This window comes from Lissotriton helveticus, chromosome 1_2, assembly GCF_964261635.1.
Source record: "Lissotriton helveticus chromosome 1_2, aLisHel1.1, whole genome shotgun sequence".
NCBI lineage: Eukaryota > Metazoa > Chordata > Amphibia > Caudata > Salamandridae > Lissotriton > Lissotriton helveticus.
Genome location: NC_136058.1, coordinates 376,481,494 through 376,498,459, shown reverse-complemented (window position 1 = coordinate 376,498,459; position 16,966 = coordinate 376,481,494). Strand labels below are relative to the sequence as shown.

The 16,966-nt window shown below is 51.3% G+C and overlaps 26 non-coding genes across 26 annotated transcripts in view; 18 read left to right on the top strand and 8 right to left on the bottom strand.

The window, feature by feature from the left end:
- Positions 1 to 3,590: 3,590 nt before the first annotated feature.
- On the top strand, positions 3,591 to 3,662 carry TRNAW-CCA (transfer RNA tryptophan (anticodon CCA)). Its single transcript has one exon. It is a non-coding gene; the product is annotated as a tRNA-Trp (tRNA).
- Positions 3,663 to 3,733: 71 nt separating this feature from the next.
- TRNAG-GCC (transfer RNA glycine (anticodon GCC)) lies at positions 3,734 to 3,804 on the bottom strand. Its single transcript has one exon. It is a non-coding gene; the product is annotated as a tRNA-Gly (tRNA).
- A 207-nt stretch (positions 3,805 to 4,011) lies between these two features.
- On the top strand, positions 4,012 to 4,085 carry TRNAN-GUU (transfer RNA asparagine (anticodon GUU)). The gene has a single exon. It is a non-coding gene; the product is annotated as a tRNA-Asn (tRNA).
- Positions 4,086 to 4,333: 248 nt separating this feature from the next.
- Positions 4,334 to 4,405, top strand: TRNAW-CCA (transfer RNA tryptophan (anticodon CCA)). The gene has a single exon. It is a non-coding gene; the product is annotated as a tRNA-Trp (tRNA).
- A 71-nt stretch (positions 4,406 to 4,476) lies between these two features.
- TRNAG-GCC (transfer RNA glycine (anticodon GCC)) lies at positions 4,477 to 4,547 on the bottom strand. The gene has a single exon. It is a non-coding gene; the product is annotated as a tRNA-Gly (tRNA).
- A 1,484-nt stretch (positions 4,548 to 6,031) lies between these two features.
- TRNAW-CCA (transfer RNA tryptophan (anticodon CCA)) lies at positions 6,032 to 6,103 on the top strand. The gene has a single exon. It is a non-coding gene; the product is annotated as a tRNA-Trp (tRNA).
- Positions 6,104 to 6,452: 349 nt separating this feature from the next.
- TRNAN-GUU (transfer RNA asparagine (anticodon GUU)) lies at positions 6,453 to 6,526 on the top strand. Its single transcript has one exon. It is a non-coding gene; the product is annotated as a tRNA-Asn (tRNA).
- Positions 6,527 to 6,774: 248 nt separating this feature from the next.
- On the top strand, positions 6,775 to 6,846 carry TRNAW-CCA (transfer RNA tryptophan (anticodon CCA)). Its single transcript has one exon. It is a non-coding gene; the product is annotated as a tRNA-Trp (tRNA).
- A 349-nt stretch (positions 6,847 to 7,195) lies between these two features.
- TRNAN-GUU (transfer RNA asparagine (anticodon GUU)) lies at positions 7,196 to 7,269 on the top strand. The gene has a single exon. It is a non-coding gene; the product is annotated as a tRNA-Asn (tRNA).
- Positions 7,270 to 7,517: 248 nt separating this feature from the next.
- On the top strand, positions 7,518 to 7,589 carry TRNAW-CCA (transfer RNA tryptophan (anticodon CCA)). The gene has a single exon. It is a non-coding gene; the product is annotated as a tRNA-Trp (tRNA).
- Positions 7,590 to 7,660: 71 nt separating this feature from the next.
- On the bottom strand, positions 7,661 to 7,731 carry TRNAC-GCA (transfer RNA cysteine (anticodon GCA)). Its single transcript has one exon. It is a non-coding gene; the product is annotated as a tRNA-Cys (tRNA).
- A 1,484-nt stretch (positions 7,732 to 9,215) lies between these two features.
- On the top strand, positions 9,216 to 9,287 carry TRNAW-CCA (transfer RNA tryptophan (anticodon CCA)). The gene has a single exon. It is a non-coding gene; the product is annotated as a tRNA-Trp (tRNA).
- Positions 9,288 to 9,358: 71 nt separating this feature from the next.
- On the bottom strand, positions 9,359 to 9,429 carry TRNAG-GCC (transfer RNA glycine (anticodon GCC)). The gene has a single exon. It is a non-coding gene; the product is annotated as a tRNA-Gly (tRNA).
- A 207-nt stretch (positions 9,430 to 9,636) lies between these two features.
- TRNAN-GUU (transfer RNA asparagine (anticodon GUU)) lies at positions 9,637 to 9,710 on the top strand. Its single transcript has one exon. It is a non-coding gene; the product is annotated as a tRNA-Asn (tRNA).
- Positions 9,711 to 10,101: 391 nt separating this feature from the next.
- Positions 10,102 to 10,172, bottom strand: TRNAG-GCC (transfer RNA glycine (anticodon GCC)). Its single transcript has one exon. It is a non-coding gene; the product is annotated as a tRNA-Gly (tRNA).
- A 1,484-nt stretch (positions 10,173 to 11,656) lies between these two features.
- On the top strand, positions 11,657 to 11,728 carry TRNAW-CCA (transfer RNA tryptophan (anticodon CCA)). The gene has a single exon. It is a non-coding gene; the product is annotated as a tRNA-Trp (tRNA).
- Positions 11,729 to 12,077: 349 nt separating this feature from the next.
- On the top strand, positions 12,078 to 12,151 carry TRNAN-GUU (transfer RNA asparagine (anticodon GUU)). The gene has a single exon. It is a non-coding gene; the product is annotated as a tRNA-Asn (tRNA).
- A 248-nt stretch (positions 12,152 to 12,399) lies between these two features.
- TRNAW-CCA (transfer RNA tryptophan (anticodon CCA)) lies at positions 12,400 to 12,471 on the top strand. Its single transcript has one exon. It is a non-coding gene; the product is annotated as a tRNA-Trp (tRNA).
- A 71-nt stretch (positions 12,472 to 12,542) lies between these two features.
- TRNAG-GCC (transfer RNA glycine (anticodon GCC)) lies at positions 12,543 to 12,613 on the bottom strand. The gene has a single exon. It is a non-coding gene; the product is annotated as a tRNA-Gly (tRNA).
- A 1,484-nt stretch (positions 12,614 to 14,097) lies between these two features.
- Positions 14,098 to 14,169, top strand: TRNAW-CCA (transfer RNA tryptophan (anticodon CCA)). Its single transcript has one exon. It is a non-coding gene; the product is annotated as a tRNA-Trp (tRNA).
- Positions 14,170 to 14,240: 71 nt separating this feature from the next.
- Positions 14,241 to 14,311, bottom strand: TRNAG-GCC (transfer RNA glycine (anticodon GCC)). The gene has a single exon. It is a non-coding gene; the product is annotated as a tRNA-Gly (tRNA).
- A 207-nt stretch (positions 14,312 to 14,518) lies between these two features.
- TRNAN-GUU (transfer RNA asparagine (anticodon GUU)) lies at positions 14,519 to 14,592 on the top strand. The gene has a single exon. It is a non-coding gene; the product is annotated as a tRNA-Asn (tRNA).
- A 248-nt stretch (positions 14,593 to 14,840) lies between these two features.
- On the top strand, positions 14,841 to 14,912 carry TRNAW-CCA (transfer RNA tryptophan (anticodon CCA)). Its single transcript has one exon. It is a non-coding gene; the product is annotated as a tRNA-Trp (tRNA).
- Positions 14,913 to 14,983: 71 nt separating this feature from the next.
- On the bottom strand, positions 14,984 to 15,054 carry TRNAG-GCC (transfer RNA glycine (anticodon GCC)). Its single transcript has one exon. It is a non-coding gene; the product is annotated as a tRNA-Gly (tRNA).
- Positions 15,055 to 16,522: 1,468 nt separating this feature from the next.
- On the top strand, positions 16,523 to 16,594 carry TRNAW-CCA (transfer RNA tryptophan (anticodon CCA)). The gene has a single exon. It is a non-coding gene; the product is annotated as a tRNA-Trp (tRNA).
- A 349-nt stretch (positions 16,595 to 16,943) lies between these two features.
- The window catches only part of TRNAN-GUU (transfer RNA asparagine (anticodon GUU)), a 74-nt gene continuing 51 nt past the window's right edge, over positions 16,944 to 16,966 (top strand). Inside the window, exon 1 of the tRNA in view lies at positions 16,944 to 16,966. This exon is cut by the window's right edge and continues 51 nt beyond it. This is a non-coding gene — a tRNA (tRNA-Asn).

Sequence of the window (16,966 nt, the reverse complement as noted above, 5' to 3'; positions counted from 1 at the left end):
GGCCTGGAGAAGGGAGCCCCCGGACGCGCGGGGGGAGGACTGCCCGGTACCCGTGGAGCCCTTCCCGGGTACTTTGCAACGCCGTTGGCCTCCTGGAGATGGGTGCCCCAGATGCCCGGGGGTGGGCTGCCCGGGACCCATGGAGCCCGTCCTGGGCACTTTTACATGCCGTCGGCCTGGAGGTGGGTGCCCTGGACGCCCGGGGGAGGCCTGCCCGGGACCCGTGGAGCCCCTCCCGGGTACTTTGCCAATGCCGTTGGCCTCATGGAGATGGGTGCCCCGGACGCCCGGGGGAGGACTGCCCGGTACCCGTGGAGTCCTTTCCGGGTACTTTGCAACGCCGTTGGCCTCCTGGAGATATGTGCCCCGAACGCCCGGGGGGAGGGCTGTCCGGGGCCCATGGAGCCCGTCCTGGGCACTGTGACATGCCGTCGGCCTGGAGGTGGGAGCCCCGGACGCCCGGGGGAAGGCTGCCCGGGACCCGTGGAGCCCTTCCCGGGTACTTTGCCATCCCGTTGGCCTCCTGGAGATGGGTGCCCCGGACGCCCGGGGGAGGTCTGTCCGGGGCCCATGGAGCCCGTCCTGGGCAGTGTGACATGCCGTCGGCCTAAAGGTGGGAGCCCCGGACGCCGGGGGGAAGGCTGCCCGGGACCCGTGGAGCCCTTCCCGGGTACTTTGCCATCCCGTTGGCCTCATGGAGATGGGTGCCCCGGACGCCCAGGGGAGGACTGCCCGGGACACGTGGAGCCCGTCCTGGGCATTGAGCCATGCCGTTGGCCCGGAGAATGGAGACCCCAGATGCCCGGGGGAGGTGTTGCCCAGGCATATTTTATCTGGTCCCCCCCGGGCAGAGAACCACCAGCCCTGGAGAGGTGTCCGGGCGTACCCTGCCCCTAGTAATCCGGAGGGAAATTACCCCCCTTTCTTGCAATCCGTGCACGCGAGGTGACAGAGGGGACCCAAGGCGTAAAAGAACCCGACCTCATGGAGCCCTAGCTGGGATCCAGGAGCCGAATGGCACCTCATCGGGACTTCCAGGGAAGCCCGGCCATCTGGTCGCCCCATTGGAAAGCATCGCGGGCGACCAGAGGGCCGGGATCGAAAGGACTCCCAGCTCCCCATCCATCCCAAGCCTTCGCGGTAGGGTTCCTGACTGCCTGCCCACGCAAGGCAGGGCTCTTGGACCCCGGCTGGGCCTCAGGCGCAGGTTGGACCACCGGAGCTCTAGGGCCCGGACGACCTGGGGGAGGAATGCCCGGGACCCGTGGAGCCCGTCCTGGGTACTTTGACATGCCGTCGGCCTGGAGGTGGGTGCCCCGGACGCCCCGGGGGAAGCTGCCCGGGACCCATGGAGCCCGTCCTGGGTACTTTGACATTCCGTCGGCCTGGAGGTGGGAGCCCCGTACGCCCGGGGGGAGGTCTGCCCGGGACCCATGGAGCCCGTCCTGGGTACTTTGCCAATGCCGTTGGCCTCATGGAGATGGGTGCCCCGGACGCCCGGGGGACGAATGCCCGGGACGCATGGAGCCCGTCCTGGGCACTTTTCCATGCCTTCGGCCTGGAGCCCCCAGACACCCAGGGGAGGACCACCGTGAAAACCATGGAGCCCGACCCGGGCACTCTGCCATACCGTCAGCCTAGATGGAGCCCCGGACGCCCAGGGGACGAATGCCCGGGACGCATGGAGCCCGTCCTGGGCACTTTTCAATGCCGTCAGCCTGGATGGAGCCCCGGACGCCCGGGGGACGACTGCCCAGGAGCCATGGAGCCCGTCCTGGGCAATTTGACATGCAGTTGGCCTGGAGGAAGGAAGCCCCGGGTGGCCTAGGGAGGTGTTGCCCAGGCATAGCCCATCTGGTCCCCATGGCAGAGAACCACCAGCCTCGGAGGGGTGTCCGGGCGTACCCTTCTCCCTAGTAATCCGGAGGAAAATTACCCCCTTTTCTTGTAATCTGTGCACGCGAGGTGACAGAGGGGACCCAAGGCGCGAATGTACCCAACCTCCTGGAGCCCTCGCTGGGATCCGGGCGGCGAATGGCACCTCATCGGGACTTCCAGGGAAGTTCGGCCATCTGGTCGCCCCATAGGAAAGCGTTGCGGGCGACCAGATGCCCGAGGGGATCCGGGCGACCAGATGGCCGAGGGAATCTGGGCGATCAGATGGCTGGACACGGAAGTGAAGCCGCCTGGACTCTCCCGACCCTGTCCCCGTCCCCGTGCCCGGGACGCATGGAGCCCGTCCTGGGCACTTTTCCATGCCTTCGGCCTGGAGCCCCCAGACACCCAGGGGAGGACCACCGTGAAAGCCATGGAGCCCGACCCGGGCACTCTGCCATGCCGTCGGCCTGGATGGAGCCCCGGACGCCCGGGGGACAAATGCCCGGGACGCATGGAGCCCGTCCTGGGCACTTTTCCATGCCTTCGGCCTGGAGCGCCCCGACACCCTGGGTAGGACCACCCTGGAAACCATGGAGCCCGACCCGGGCACTCTGCCATGCCGTCGGCCTGGATGGAGCCCCGGACGCCCGGGGGACAAATGCCCGGGACGCATGGAGCCCGTCCTGGGTACTTTTCCATGCCGTCGGCCAGGAGCCCCCTGACACCCAGGGGAGGACCACCGTGAAAACCATGGAGCCCGACCCGGGCACTCTGCCATACCGTCAGCCTGGATGTAGCCCCAGACGCCCGGGGGACGAATGCCCGGGACGCATGGAGCCCGTCCCGGGCACTCTGCCATGCCGTCCCGACAAATTCGTACGGACTCCTAACCTTACGACACGGATCGGAATCGAGCCCTCTCTGACCCAGCAGTTTCAGGCGCCCGGGGGACGAATGCCCGGGACGCATGGAGCCCGACCCGGGCACACTGCCTTGCCGCCGGCCTGGATGGAGCCCCGGACGCCCGGGGGACGAATGCCCGGGACGCATGGAGCCCGTCCCGGGCACTCTGCCATGCCGTCGGCCTGGATGGAGCCCCAGACGCCCGGGGGACGACTGCCCAAGAGCCATGGAGCCCATCCCGGGCACTCTGCCATGCCGTCCCGACAAATTCGTACGGACTCCTAACCTTCCGACACGGATCGGAATCGAGCCCTTACTGACCCAGCAGATTTCAGGTTGATTTGCTATATACTTTACGTACGATTTTATGGGGGCCGATTCCGATCCGGTACGTAAAAGCAAATACGACCGACATGTCGGACAACCACGTACACCCAGGGGATAGGACTGCCCGGGTCACATGGACCCCGTCCTGGGCACTCTGATCTGCCGCCGGCGCCGGGGATCGAACCGTGATCACCAGATGGGGATATCCCAAAAATCTGGCATGGATACGGCCCGCCAGGACAGGTTTGGGCACCCCTGCTTTAATGAAACACAGATACGTACCTCTGCTCTCTCCTGCTTAAGACCCTTTATCTGAACATTTCAATCCTCTGCGTTCTCTCTGCACCTGCAGTCAATTTCATAATTAGGATAGAAAACAAAAGGCCTAGCCCTGTAATACAACTGTAGGCATATGAGGAGGGGAAAATAAGTCAAAAGGCCATCAGCATTTGTTGATCTGGCTTGAAGGCTGTAAGTGTAAGGACCTTGTGGCGCAACGGTAGCGCGTCTGACTCCAGATCAGAAGGTTGCGTGGTCAAATCACGTCGGGGTCACTGCTTACCATTTTATTCCCCACTGAGTTCATATATTTCCTTTCGAAAACAAAGTCAAAGGAACGCAGCCTTGCATTGGCCGGGAATCGAACCCAGGCCTCCCGCGTGGCAGGCGAGAATTCTACCACTGAACCACCAATGCTTCACATGGGGAGTTCACAGGCATAGCTCTGTCCAAGACAGTGATCAGGTGCACACACTTAAATTGTACACATATGAACAAAGTGTGCGCAGCAGACATGACAACGCCAAAGTTTCACATGATGATGGCTTATATAAGACAAGCTCCAGGCAGGCACATACATATCAAGATATATATTGAGTCTAAGGAAAGATGCTGTAGTCACTCGTCTCTGTGGCGCAATCGGTTAGCGCGTTCGGCTGTTAACCGAAAGGTTGGTGGTTCAAGCCCACCCGGGGACGTATTATTTTGCCTGAATGAAACACTTGAATGGAAAACAGATACATACCTTTGCTCTCTCTTGCTGGACACCCTTTCCCTGAATATTTCAATTCTCTGCGTTCTCTCGGCACCTGCAGTCAATTTCATAATTAGGATAGAAAACAAAAGGTCAAGCTCTGTAATACAACTGTAGGCATATGAGGAGGGGAAAATAAGTCAAAAGGCCCACAGCATTTGTTGATCTGGCTCCGAAAGCTGTAAGTGTAAGGACCTCGTGGCGCAACGGTAGCGCGTCTGACTCCAGATCAGAAGGTTGCGTGTTCAAATCACGTCGGGGTCACTGCTTACCATTTTATTCCCCACTGAGGTCATATATTTCCTTTCGAAAACAAAGTCAAAAGAAAGCAGTCTTGCATTGGCCGGGAATCGAACCCGGGCCTCCCGCGTGGCAGGCGAGAATTCTACCACTGAACCACCAATGCTTCACATGGGTTGTTCACAGGCAGAGCTCTGCCCAAGACAGTGATCATGTGCACACACTTAAATTGTACACATATGAACAAAGTGTGCGCAGCAGACATGATAACGCCAATGTTTCACATGAAGATGGCAAGAATCAGATGCAGGAGACTATAACTATGAATGTCTTTGCATTTGCTGAGGTCACTGGCTTGGGACTAGAGTTGTGTTTATCAGGGCATGGTGGCAGGCTGCTCCCGACAAAAGTGGTTCACAGAATGCACCCGCCAGATCACCAGCACTATTGTGTTTCAGATTATCTCACTGAACTCTCCTCCTGGAAAATCCTTCCCACTGGCTTTCCCAGATTCTGTGTCCTCCCCTAAATGCTGGGGTGAAACGGGCAGAGTTCTGCGCCCTGCGTCCCTTTACGCGTCCCTAACGCGCTCCCAACGCGGCCTACAGCCCTGGTCGGGCACAGCCCTGGTCGGGCTTAGATCACTGGAGCCTTTTGTGACCAAGAACTCCGGAAGCCTATGGTCAGGCCTGTTGCACAGGCATATTGTGCCTTGCCAATCCGGGATTGTTGTGTTTCAGGGCCTAGCCATGAATACTCCTGGGATTTCTTTCCCTGAGAACCCTCTTGTCCCTGTCCTCCCACAAGCCCCAGCTTTTATGTAAAATAAAGTGTGCACCATGGGCCTTCCCCTATTTGCTCTCTCCCCAATCTCTTTCTCCAAAGCTGAGCTCTGAAGGTAAATGTATCTATCTGAGTGAGGGGCTAGGGAGGGCCTTTCCCAGCAGTCTTACAAGTCAAGAGTTCAGAGAAAGCACCTGCTATGGGAGGGAGACTTTGCTCACAGAGAAGTCAAGTCTAACATAACACATCTGATGGGCAAGGCACACGCCTTACTGGCTGGTAGCACACCTACAGAGGAGCAGGGAGCTATGCTAAGCAGGCAACAGAAAAGTCATGTATGTGTCTCATACACTGGGACCGGTAGTAATACTGGCTCTAAGACCATTAGACAGTAGTCTATTCATCATTACGTCCAACAATAACAAGACACTAAGCAAATGAGAAATGCTGTATGGCATAAAGACGCATTATATAACACAAGCTCCAGGCAGGCACACAATTATCAAGATATATATTGAGTCTCAGGAACTGTGCTACAGTTATTAACCTCTGTGGTGCAAATGGTTAGCGCGTTCGGTTGTTAACAGAAAGGTTGGTGGTTCAAGCCCACCCAGGGAAGTATCCTTTTTGCCGGCATGAAACACTTTAATGAAACACAGATACGTACCTCTGCTTTCTCCTGCTTAAGACCCTTTATCTGAACATTTCAATCCTCTGCGTTCTCTCTGCACCTGCAGTCAATTTCATAATTAGGATAGAAAACAAAAGGCCTAGCCCTGTAATACAACTGTAGGCATATGAGGAGGGGAAAATAAGTCAAAAGGCCATCAGCATTTGTTGATCTGGCTTGAAGGCTGTAAGTGTAAGGACCTTGTGGCGCAACGGTAGCGCGTCTGACTCCAGATCAGAAGGTTGCGTGGTCAAATCACGTCGGGGTCACTGCTTACCATTTTATTCCAAACTGAGTTCATATATTTCCTTTCGAAAACAAAGTCAAAGGAACGCAGCCTTGCATTGGCCGGGAATCGAACCCCGGCCTCCCGCGTGGCAGGCGAGAATTCTACCACTGAACCACCAATGCTTCACATGGGGAGTTCACAGGCATAGCTCTCTCCAAGACAGTGATCAGGTGCACACACTTAAATTGTACACATATGAACAAAGTGTGCGCAGCAGACATGACAACGCCAAAGTTTCACATGATGATGGCTTATATAAGACAAGCTCCAGGCAGGCACATACATATCAAGATATATATTGAGTCTAAGGAAAGATGCTGTAGTCACTCGTCTCTGTGGCGCAATCATTTAGCGCGTTCGGCTGTTAACCGAAAGGTTGGTGGTTCAAGCCCACCCAGGGACGTATTATTTTGCCTGAATGAAACACTTGAATGGAAAACAGATACATACCTTTGCTCTCTCTTGCTGGACACCCTTTCCCTGAATATTTCAATTCTCTGCGTTCTCTCGGCACCTGCAGTCAATTTCATAATTAGGATAGAAAACAAAAGGTCAAGCTCTGTAATACAACTGTAGGCATATGAGGAGGGGAAAATAAGTCAAAAGGCCCACAGCATTTGTTGATCTGGCTCCGAAAGCTGTAAGTGTAAGGACCTCGTGGCGCAACGGTAGCGCGTCTGACTCCAGATCAGAAGGTTGCGTGTTCAAATCACGTCGGGGTCACTGCTTACCATTTTATTCCCCACTGAGGTCATATATTTCCTTTCGAAAACAAAGTCAAAAGAAAGCAGTCTTGCATTGGCTGGGAATCGAACCCGGGCCTCCCGCGTGGCAGGCGAGAATTCTACCACTGAACCACCAATGCTTCACATGGGGAGTTCACAGGCATAGCTCTGTCCAAGACAGTGATCAGGTGCACACACTTAAATTGTACACATATGAACAAAGTGTGCGCAGCAGACATGACAACGCCAAAGTTTCACATGATGATGGCTTATATAAGACAAGCTCCAGGCAGGCACATACATATCAAGATATATATTGAGTCTAAGGAAAGATGCTGTAGTCACTCGTCTCTGTAGCGCAATCGGTTAGCGCGTTCGGCTGTTAACCGAAAGGTTGGTGGTTCAAGCCCACTCAGGGACGTATTATTTTGCCTGAATGAAACACTTGAATGGAAAACAGATACATACCTTTGCTCTCTCCTGCTGGACACCCTTTCCCTGAATATTTCAATTCTCTGCGTTCTCTCGGCACCTGCAGTCAATTTCATAATTAGGATAGAAAACAAAAGGTCAAGCTCTGTAATACAACTGTAGGCATATGAGGAGGGGAAAATAAGTCAAAAGGCCCACAGCATTTGTTGATCTGGCTCCGAAAGCTGTAAGTGTAAGGACCTCGTGGCGCAACGGTAGCGCGTCTGACTCCAGATCAGAAGGTTGCGTGTTCAAATCACGTCGGGGTCACTGCTTACCATTTTATTCCCCACTGAGGTCATATATTTCCTTTCGAAAACAAAGTCAAAAGAAAGCAGTCTTGCATTGGCTGGGAATCGAACCCGGGCCTCCCGCGTTGCAGGCGAGAATTCTACCACTGAACCACCAATGCTTCACATGGGTTGTTCACAGGCAGAGCTCTGCCCAAGACAGTGATCAGGTGCACACACTTAAATTGTACACATATGAACAAAGTGTGTGCAGCAGACATGATAACGCCAACGTTTCACATGAAGATGGCAAGAATCAGATGCAGGAGACTATAACTATGAATGTCTTTGCATTTGCTGAGGTCACTGGCTTGGGACTAGAGTTGTGTTTATCAGGGCATGATGGCAGGCTGCTCCCGACAAAAGTGGTTCACAGAATGCACCCGCCAGATCACCAGCACTATTGTGTTTCAGATTATCTCACTGAACTCTCCTCCTGGAAAATCCTTCCCACTGGCTTTCCCAGATTCTGTGTCCTCCCCTAAATGCTGGGGTGAAACGGGCAGAGTTCTGCGCCCTGCGTCCCTTTACGCGTCCCTAACGCGCTCCCAACGCGGCCTACAGCCCTGGTCGGGCACAGCCCTGGTCGGGCTTAGATAACTGGAGCCTTTTGTGACCAAGAACTCCGGAAGCCTAGGGTCAGGCCTGTTGCACAGGCATATTGTGCCTTGCCAATCCGGGATTGTTGTGTTTCAGGGCCTAGCCATCAATACTCCTGGGATTTCTTTCCCTGAGAACCCTCTTGTCCCTGTCCTCCCACAAGCCCCAGCTTTTATGTAAAATAAAGTGTGCACCATGGGCCTTCCCCTATTTGCTCTCTCCCCAATCTCTTTCTCCAAAGCTGAGCTCTGAAGGTAAATGTATCTATCTGAGTGAGGGGCTAGGGAGGGCCTTTCCCAGCAGTCTTACAAGTCAAGAGTTCAGAGAAAGCACCTGCTATGGGAGGGAGACTTTGCTCACAGAGAAGTCAAGTCTAACATAACACATCTGATGGGCAAGGCACACGCCTTACTGGCTGGTAGCACACCTACAGAGGAGCAGGGAGCTATGCTAAGCAGGCAACAGAAAAGTCATGTATGTGTCTCATACACTGGGACCGGTAGTAATACTGGCTCTAAGACCATTAGACAGTAGTCTATTCATCATTACGTCCAACAATAACAAGACACTAAGCAAATGAGAAATGCTGTATGGCATAAAGACGCATTATATAACACAAGCTCCAGGCAGGCACACAATTATCAAGATATATATTGAGTCTCAGGAACTGTGCTACAGTTATTAACCTCTGTGGTGCAAATGGTTAGCGCGTTCGGTTGTTAACAGAAAGGTTGGTGGTTCAAGCCCACCCAGGGAAGTATCCTTTTTGCCGGCATGAAACACTTTAATGAAACACAGATACGTACCTCTGCTCTCTCCTGCTTAAGACCCTTTATCTGAACATTTCAATCCTCTGCGTTCTCTCTGCACCTGCAGTCAATTTCATAATTAGGATAAAAAACAAAAGGCCTAGCCCTGTAATACAACTGTAGGCATATGAGGAAGGGAAAATAAGTCAAAAGGCCATCAGCATTTGTTGATCTGGCTTGAAGGCTGTAAGTGTAAGGACCTTGTGGCGCAACGGTAGCGCGTCTGACTCCAGATCAGAAGGTTGCGTGGTCAAATCACGTCGGGGTCACTGCTTACCATTTTATTCCCCACTGAGTTCATATATTTCCTTTCGAAAACAAAGTCAAAGGAACGCAGCCTTGCATTGGCCGGGAATCGAACCCGGGCCTCCCGCGTGGCAGGCGAGAATTCTACCACTGAACCACCAATGCTTCACATGGGGAGTTCACAGGCATAGCTCTGTCCAAGACAGTGATCAGGTGCACACACTTAAATTATACACATATGAACAAAGTGTGCGCAGCAGACATGACAACGCCAAAGTTTCACATGATGATGGCTTATATAAGACAAGCTCCAGGCAGGCACATACATATCAAGATATATATTGAGTCTAAGGAAAGATGCTGTAGTCACTCGTCTCTGTGGCGCAATCGGTTAGCGCGTTCGGCTGTTAACCGAAAGGTTGGTGGTTCAAGCCCACCCAGGGACGTATTATTTTGCCTGAATGAAACACTTGAATGGAAAACAGATACATACCTTTGCTCTCTCTTGCTGGACACCCTTTCCCTGAATATTTCAATTCTCTGCGTTCTCTCGGCACCTGCAGTCAATTTCATAATTAGGATAGAAAACAAAAGGTCAAGCTCTGTAATACAACTGTAGGCATATGAGGAGGGGAAAATAAGTCAAAAGGCCCACAGCATTTGTTGATCTGGCTCCGAAAGCTGTAAGTGTAAGGACCTCGTGGCGCAACGGTAGTGCGTCTGACTCCAGATCAGAAGGTTGCGTGTTCAAATCACATCGGGGTCACTGCTTACCATTTTATTCCCCCCTGAGGTCATATATTTCCTTTCGAAAACAAAGTCAAAAGAAAGCAGTCTTGCATTGGCCGGGAATCGAACCCGGGCCTCCCGCGTGGCAGGCGAGAATTCTACCACTGAACCACCAATGCTTCACATGGGTTGTTCACAGGCAGAGCTCTGCCCAAGACAGTGATCAGGTGCACACACTTAAATTGTACACATATGAACCAAGTGTGCGCAGCAGACATGATAACGCCAACGTTTCACATGAAGATGGCAAGAATCAGATGCAGGAGACTATAACTATGAATGTCTTTGCATTTGCTGAGGTCACTGGCTTGGGACTAGAGTTGTGTTTATCAGGGCATGATGGCAGGCTGCTCCCGACAAAAGTGGTTCACAGAATGCACCCGCCAGATCACCAGCACTATTGTGTTTCAGATTATCTCACTGAACTCTCCTCCTGGAAAATCCTTCCCACTGGCTTTCCCAGATTCTGTGTCCTCCCCTAAATGCTGGGGTGAAACGGGCAGAGTTCTGCGCCCTGCGTGCCTTTACGCGTCCCTAACGCGCTCCCAACGCGGCCTACAGCCCTGGTCGGGCACAGCCCTGGTCGGGCTTAGATCACTGGAGCCTTTTGTGACCAAGAACTCCGGAAGCCTAGGGTCAGGCCTGTTGCACAGGCATATTGTGCCTTGCCAATCCGGGATTGTTGTGTTTCAGGGCCTAGCCATCAATACTCCTGGGATTTCTTTCCCTGAGAACCCTCTTGTCCCTGTCCTCCCACAAGCCCCAGCTTTTATGTAAAATAAAGTGTGCACCATGGGCCTTCCCCTATTTGCTCTCTCCCCAATCTCTTTCTCCAAAGCTGAGCTCTGAAGGTAAATGTATCTATCTGAGTGAGGGGCTAGGGAGGGCCTTTCCCAGCAGTCTTACAAGTCAAGAGTTCAGAGAAAGCACCTGCTATGGGAGGGAGACTTTGCTCACAGAGAAGTCAAGTCTAACATAACACATCTGATGGGCAAGGCACACGCCTTACTGGCTGGTAGCACACCTACAGAGGAGCAGGGAGCTATGCTAAGCAGGCAACAGAAAAGTCATGTATGTGTCTCATACACTGGGACCGGTAGTAATACTGGCTCTAAGACCATTAGACAGTAGTCTATTCATCATTACGTCCAACAATAACAAGACACTAAGCAAATGAGAAATGCTGTATGGCATAAAGACGCATTATATAACACAAGCTCCAGGCAGGCACACAATTATCAAGATATATATTGAGTCTCAGGAACTGTGCTACAGTTATTAACCTCTGTGGTGCAAATGGTTAGCGCGTTCGGTTGTTAACAGAAAGGTTGGTGGTTCAAGCCCACCCAGGGAAGTATCCTTTTTGCCGGCATGAAACACTTTAATGAAACACAGATACGTACCTCTGCTCTCTCCTGCTTAAGACCCTTTATCTGAACATTTCAATCCTCTGCGTTCTCTCTGCACCTGCAGTCAATTTCATAATTAGGATAGAAAACAAAAGGCCTAGCCCTGTAATACAACTGTAGGCATATGAGGAGGGGAAAATAAGTCAAAAGGCCATCAGCATTTGTTGATCTGGCTTGAAGGCTGTAAGTGTAAGGACCTTGTGGCGCAACGGTAGCGCGTCTGACTCCAGATCAGAAGGTTGCGTGGTCAAATCACGTCGGGGTCACTGCTTACCATTTTATTCCCCACTGAGTTCATATATTTCCTTTTGAAAACAAAGTCAAAGGAACGCAGCCTTGCATTGGCCGGGAATCGAACCCGGGCCTTCCGCGTGGCAGGTGAGAATTCTACCACTGAACCACCAATGCTTCACATGGGGAGTTCACAGGCATAGCTCTGTCCAAGACAGTGATCAGGTGCACACACTTAAATTGTACACATATGAACAAAGTGTGCGCAGCAGACATGACAACGCCAAAGTTTCACATGATGATAGCTTATATAAGACAAGCTCCAGGCAGGCACATACATATCAAGATATATATTGAGTCTCAGGAAAGATGCTGTAGTCACTCGTCTCTGTGGCGTAATCGGTTAGCGCGTTCGGCTGTTAACCGAAAGGTTGGTGGTTCAAGCCCACCCAGGGACGTATTATTTTGCCTGAATGAAACATTTGAATGGAAAACAGATACATACCTTTGCTCTCTCTTGCTGGACACCCTTTCCCTGAATATTTCAATTCTCTGCGTTCTCTCGGCACCTGCAGTCAATTTCATAATTAGGATAGAAAACAAAAGGTCAAGCTCTGTAATACAACTGTAGGCATATGAGGAGGGGAAAATAAGTCAAAAGGCCCACAGCATTTGTTGATCTGGCTCCGAAAGCTGTAAGTGTAAGGACCTCGTGGCGCAACGGTAGCGCGTCTGACTCCAGATCAGAAGGTTGCGTGTTCAAATCATGTCGGGGTCACTGCTTACCATTTTATTCCCCACTGAGGTCATATATTTCCTTTCGAAAACAAAGTCAAAAGAAAGCAGTCTTGCATTGGCCGGGAATCGAACCCGGGCCTCCCGCGTGGCAGGCGAGAATTCTACCACTGAACCACCAATGCTTCACATGGGTTGTTCACAGGCAGAGCTCTGCCCAAGACAGTGATCAGGTGCACACACTTAAATTGTACACATATGAACAAAGTGTGCGCAGCAGACATGATAACGCCAACGTTTCACATGAAGATGGCAAGAATCAGATGCAGGAGACTATAACTATGAATGTCTTTGCATTTGCTGAGGTCACTGGCTTGGGACTAGAGTTGTGTTTATCAGGGCATGATGGCAGGCTGCTCCCGACAAAAGTGGTTCACAGAATGCACCCGCCAGATCACCAGCACTATTGTGTTTCAGATTATCTCACTGAACTCTCCTCCTGGAAAATCCTTCCCACTGGCTTTCCCAGATTCTGTGTCCTCCCCTAAATGCTGGGGTGAAACGGGCAGAGTTCTGCGCCCTGCGTCCCTTTACGCGTCCCTAACACGCTCCCAACGCGGCCTACAGCCCTGGTCGGGCACAGCCCTGGTCGCCCTTAGATCACTGGAGCCTTTTGTGACCAAGAACTCCGGAAGCCTAGGGTCAGGCCTGTTGCACAGGCATATTGTGCCTTGCCAATCCGGGATTGTTGTGTTTCAGGGCCTAGCCATCAATACTCCTGGGATTTCTTTCCCTGAGAACCCTCTTGTCCCTGTCCTCCCACAAGCCCCAGCTTTTATGTAAAATAAAGTGTGCACCATGGGCCTTCCCCTATTTGCTCTCTCCCCAATCTCTTTCTCCAAAGCTGAGCTCTGAAGGTAAATGTATCTATCTGAGTGAGGGGCTAGGGAGGGCCTTTCCCAGCAGTCTTACAAGTCAAGAGTTCAGAGAAAGCACCTGCTATGGGAGGGAGACTTTGCTCACAGAGAAGTCAAGTCTAACATAACACATCTGATGGGCAAGGCACACGCCTTACTGGCTGGTAGCACACCTACAGAGGAGCAGGGAGTTATGCTAAGCAGGCAACAGAAAAGTCATGTATGTGTCTCATACACTGGGACCGGTAGTAATACTGGCTCTAAGACCATTAGACAGTAGTCTATTCATCATTACGTCCAACAATAACAAGACACTAAGCAAATGAGAAATGCTGTATGGCATAAAGACGCATTATATAACACAAGCTCCAGGCAGGCACACAATTATCAAGATATATATTGAGTCTCAGGAACTGTGCTACAGTTATTAACCTCTGTGGTGCAAATGGTTAGCGCGTTCGGTTGTTAACAGAAAGGTTGGTGGTTCAAGCCCACCCAGGGAAGTATCCTTTTTGCCGGCATGAAACACTTTAATGAAACACAGATACGTACCTCTGCTCTCTCCTGCTTAAGACCCTTTATCTGAACATTTCAATCCTCTGCGTTCTCTCTGCACCTGCAGTCAATTTCATAATTAGGATAGAAAACAAAAGGCCTAGCCCTGTAATACAACTGTAGGCATATGAGGAGGGGAAAATAAGTCAAAAGGCCATCAGCATTTGTTGATCTGGCTTGAAGGCTGTAAGTGTAAGGACCTTGTGGCGCAACGGTAGCGCGTCTGACTCCAGATCAGAAGGTTGCGTGGTCAAATCACGTCGGGGTCACTGCTTACCATTTTATTCCCCACTGAGTTCATATATTTCCTTTCGAAAACAAAGTCAAAGGAACACAGCCTTGCATTGGCCGGGAATCGAACCCGGGCCTCCCGCGTGGCAGGCGAGAATTCTACCACTGAACCACCAATGCTTCACATGGGGAGTTCACAGGCATAGCTCTGTCCAAGACAGTGATCAGGTGCACACACTTAAATTGTACACATATGAACAAAGTGTGCGCAGCAGACATGACAACGCCAAAGTTTCACATGATGATGGCTTATATAAGACAAGCTCCAGGCAGGCACATACATATCAAGATATATATTGAGTCTAAGGAAAGATGCTGTAGTCACTCGTCTCTGTGGCGCAATCGGTTAGCGCGTTCGGCTGTTAACCGAAAGGTTGGTGGTTCAAGCCCACCCAGGGACGTATTATTTTGCCTGAATGAAACACTTGAATGGAAAACAGATACATACCTTTGCTCTCTCTTGCTGGACACCCTTTCCCTGAATATTTCAATTCTCTGCGTTCTCTCGGCACCTGCAGTCAATTTCATAATTAGGATAGAAAACAAAAGGTCAAGCTCTGTAATACAACTGTAGGCATATGAGGAGGGGAAAATAAGTCAAAAGGCCCACAGCATTTGTTGATCTGGCTCCGAAAGCTGTAAGTGTAAGGACCTCGTGGCGCAACGGTAGCGCGTCTGACTCCAGATCAGAAGGTTGCGTGTTCAAATCACGTCGGGGTCACTGCTTACCATTTTATTCCCCACTGAGGTCATATATTTCCTTTCGAAAACAAAGTCAAAAGAAAGCAGTCTTGCATTGGCCGGGAATCGAACCCGGGCCTCCCGCGTGGCAGGCGAGAATTCTACCACTGAACCACCAATGCTTCACATGGGTTGTTCACAGGCAGAGCTCTGCCCAAGACAGTGATCAGGTGCACACACTTAAATTGTACACATATGAACAAAGTGTGCGCAGCAGACATGATAACGCCAACGTTTCACATGAAGATGGCAAGAATCAGATGCAGGAGACTATAACTATGAATGTCTTTGCATTTGCTGAGGTCACTGGCTTGGGACTAGAGTTGTGTTTATCAGGGCATGATGGCAGGCTGCTCCCGACAAAAGTGGTTCACAGAATGCACCCGCCAGATCACCAGCACTATTGTGTTTCAGATTATCTCACTGAACTCTCCTCCTGGAAAATCCTTCCCACTGGCTTTCCCAGATTCTGTGTCCTCCCCTAAATGCTGGGGTGAAACGGGCAGAGTTCTGCTCCCTGCGTCCCTTTACGCGTCCCTAACGCGCTCCCAACGCGGCCTACAGCCCTGGTCGGGCTTAGATCACTGGAGCCTTTTGTGACCAAGAACTCCGGAAGCCTAGGGTCAGGCCTGTTGCACAGGCATATTGTGCCTTGCCAATCCGGGATTGTTGTGTTTCAGGGCCTAGCCATCAATACTCCTGGGATTTCTTTCCCTGAGAACCCTCTTGTCCCTGTCCTCCCACAAGCCCCAGCTTTTATGTAAAATAAAGTGTGCACCATGGGCCTTCCCCTATTTGCTCTCTCCCCAATCTCTTTCTCCAAAGCTGAGCTCTGAAGGTAAATGTATCTATCTGAGTGAGGGGCTAGGGAGGGCCTTTCCCAGCAGTCTTACAAGTCAAGAGTTCAGAGAAAGCACCTGCTATGGGAGGGAGACTTTGCTCACAGAGAAGTCAAGTCTAACATAACACATCTGATGGGCAAGGCACACGCCTTACTGGCTGGTAGCACACCTACAGAGGAGCAGGGAGCTATGCTAAGCAGGCAACAGAAAAGTCATGTATGTGTCTCATACACTGGGACCGGTAGTAATACTGGCTCTAAGACCATTAGACAGTAGTCTATTCATCATTACGTCCAACAATAACAAGACACTAAGCAAATGAGAAATGCTGTATGGCATAAAGACGCATTATATAACACAAGCTCCAGGCAGGCACACAATTATCAAGATATATATTGAGTCTCAGGAACTGTGCTACAGTTATTAACCTCTGTGGTGCAAATGGTTAGCGCGTTCGGTTGTTAACAGAAAGGTTGGTGGTTCAAGCCCACCCAGGGAAGTATCCTTTTTGCCTGCATGAAACACTTTAATGAAACACAGATACGTACCTCTGCTCTCTCCTGCTTAAGACCCTTTATCTGAACATTTCAATCCTCTGCGTTCTCTCTGCACCTGCAGTCAATTTCATAATTAGGATAGAAAACAAAAGGCCTAGCCCTGTAATACAACTGTAGGCATATGAGGAGGGGAAAATAAGTCAAAAGGCCATCAGCATTTGTTGATCTGGCTTGAAGGCTGTAAGTGTAAGGACCTTGTGGCGCAACGGTAGCGCGTCTGACTCCAGATCAGAAGGTTGCGTGGTCAAATCACGTCGGGGTCACTGCTTACCATTTTATTCCCCACTGAGTTCATATATTTCCTTTCGAAAACAAAGTCAAAGGAACGCAGCCTTGCATTGGCCGGGAATCGAACCCGGGCCTCCCGCGTGGCAGGCAAGAATTCTCCCACTGAACCACCAATGCTTCACATGTGGAGTTAACAGGCATAGCTCTGTCCAAGACAGTGATCAGGTGCACACACTTAAATTGTACACATATGAACAAAGTGTGCGCAGCAGACATGACAACGCCAAAGTTTCACATGATGATGGCTTATATAAGACAAGCTCCAGGCAGGCACATACATATCAAGATATATATTGAGTCTAAGGAAAGATGCTGTAGTCACTCGTCTCTGTGGCGCAATCGGTTAG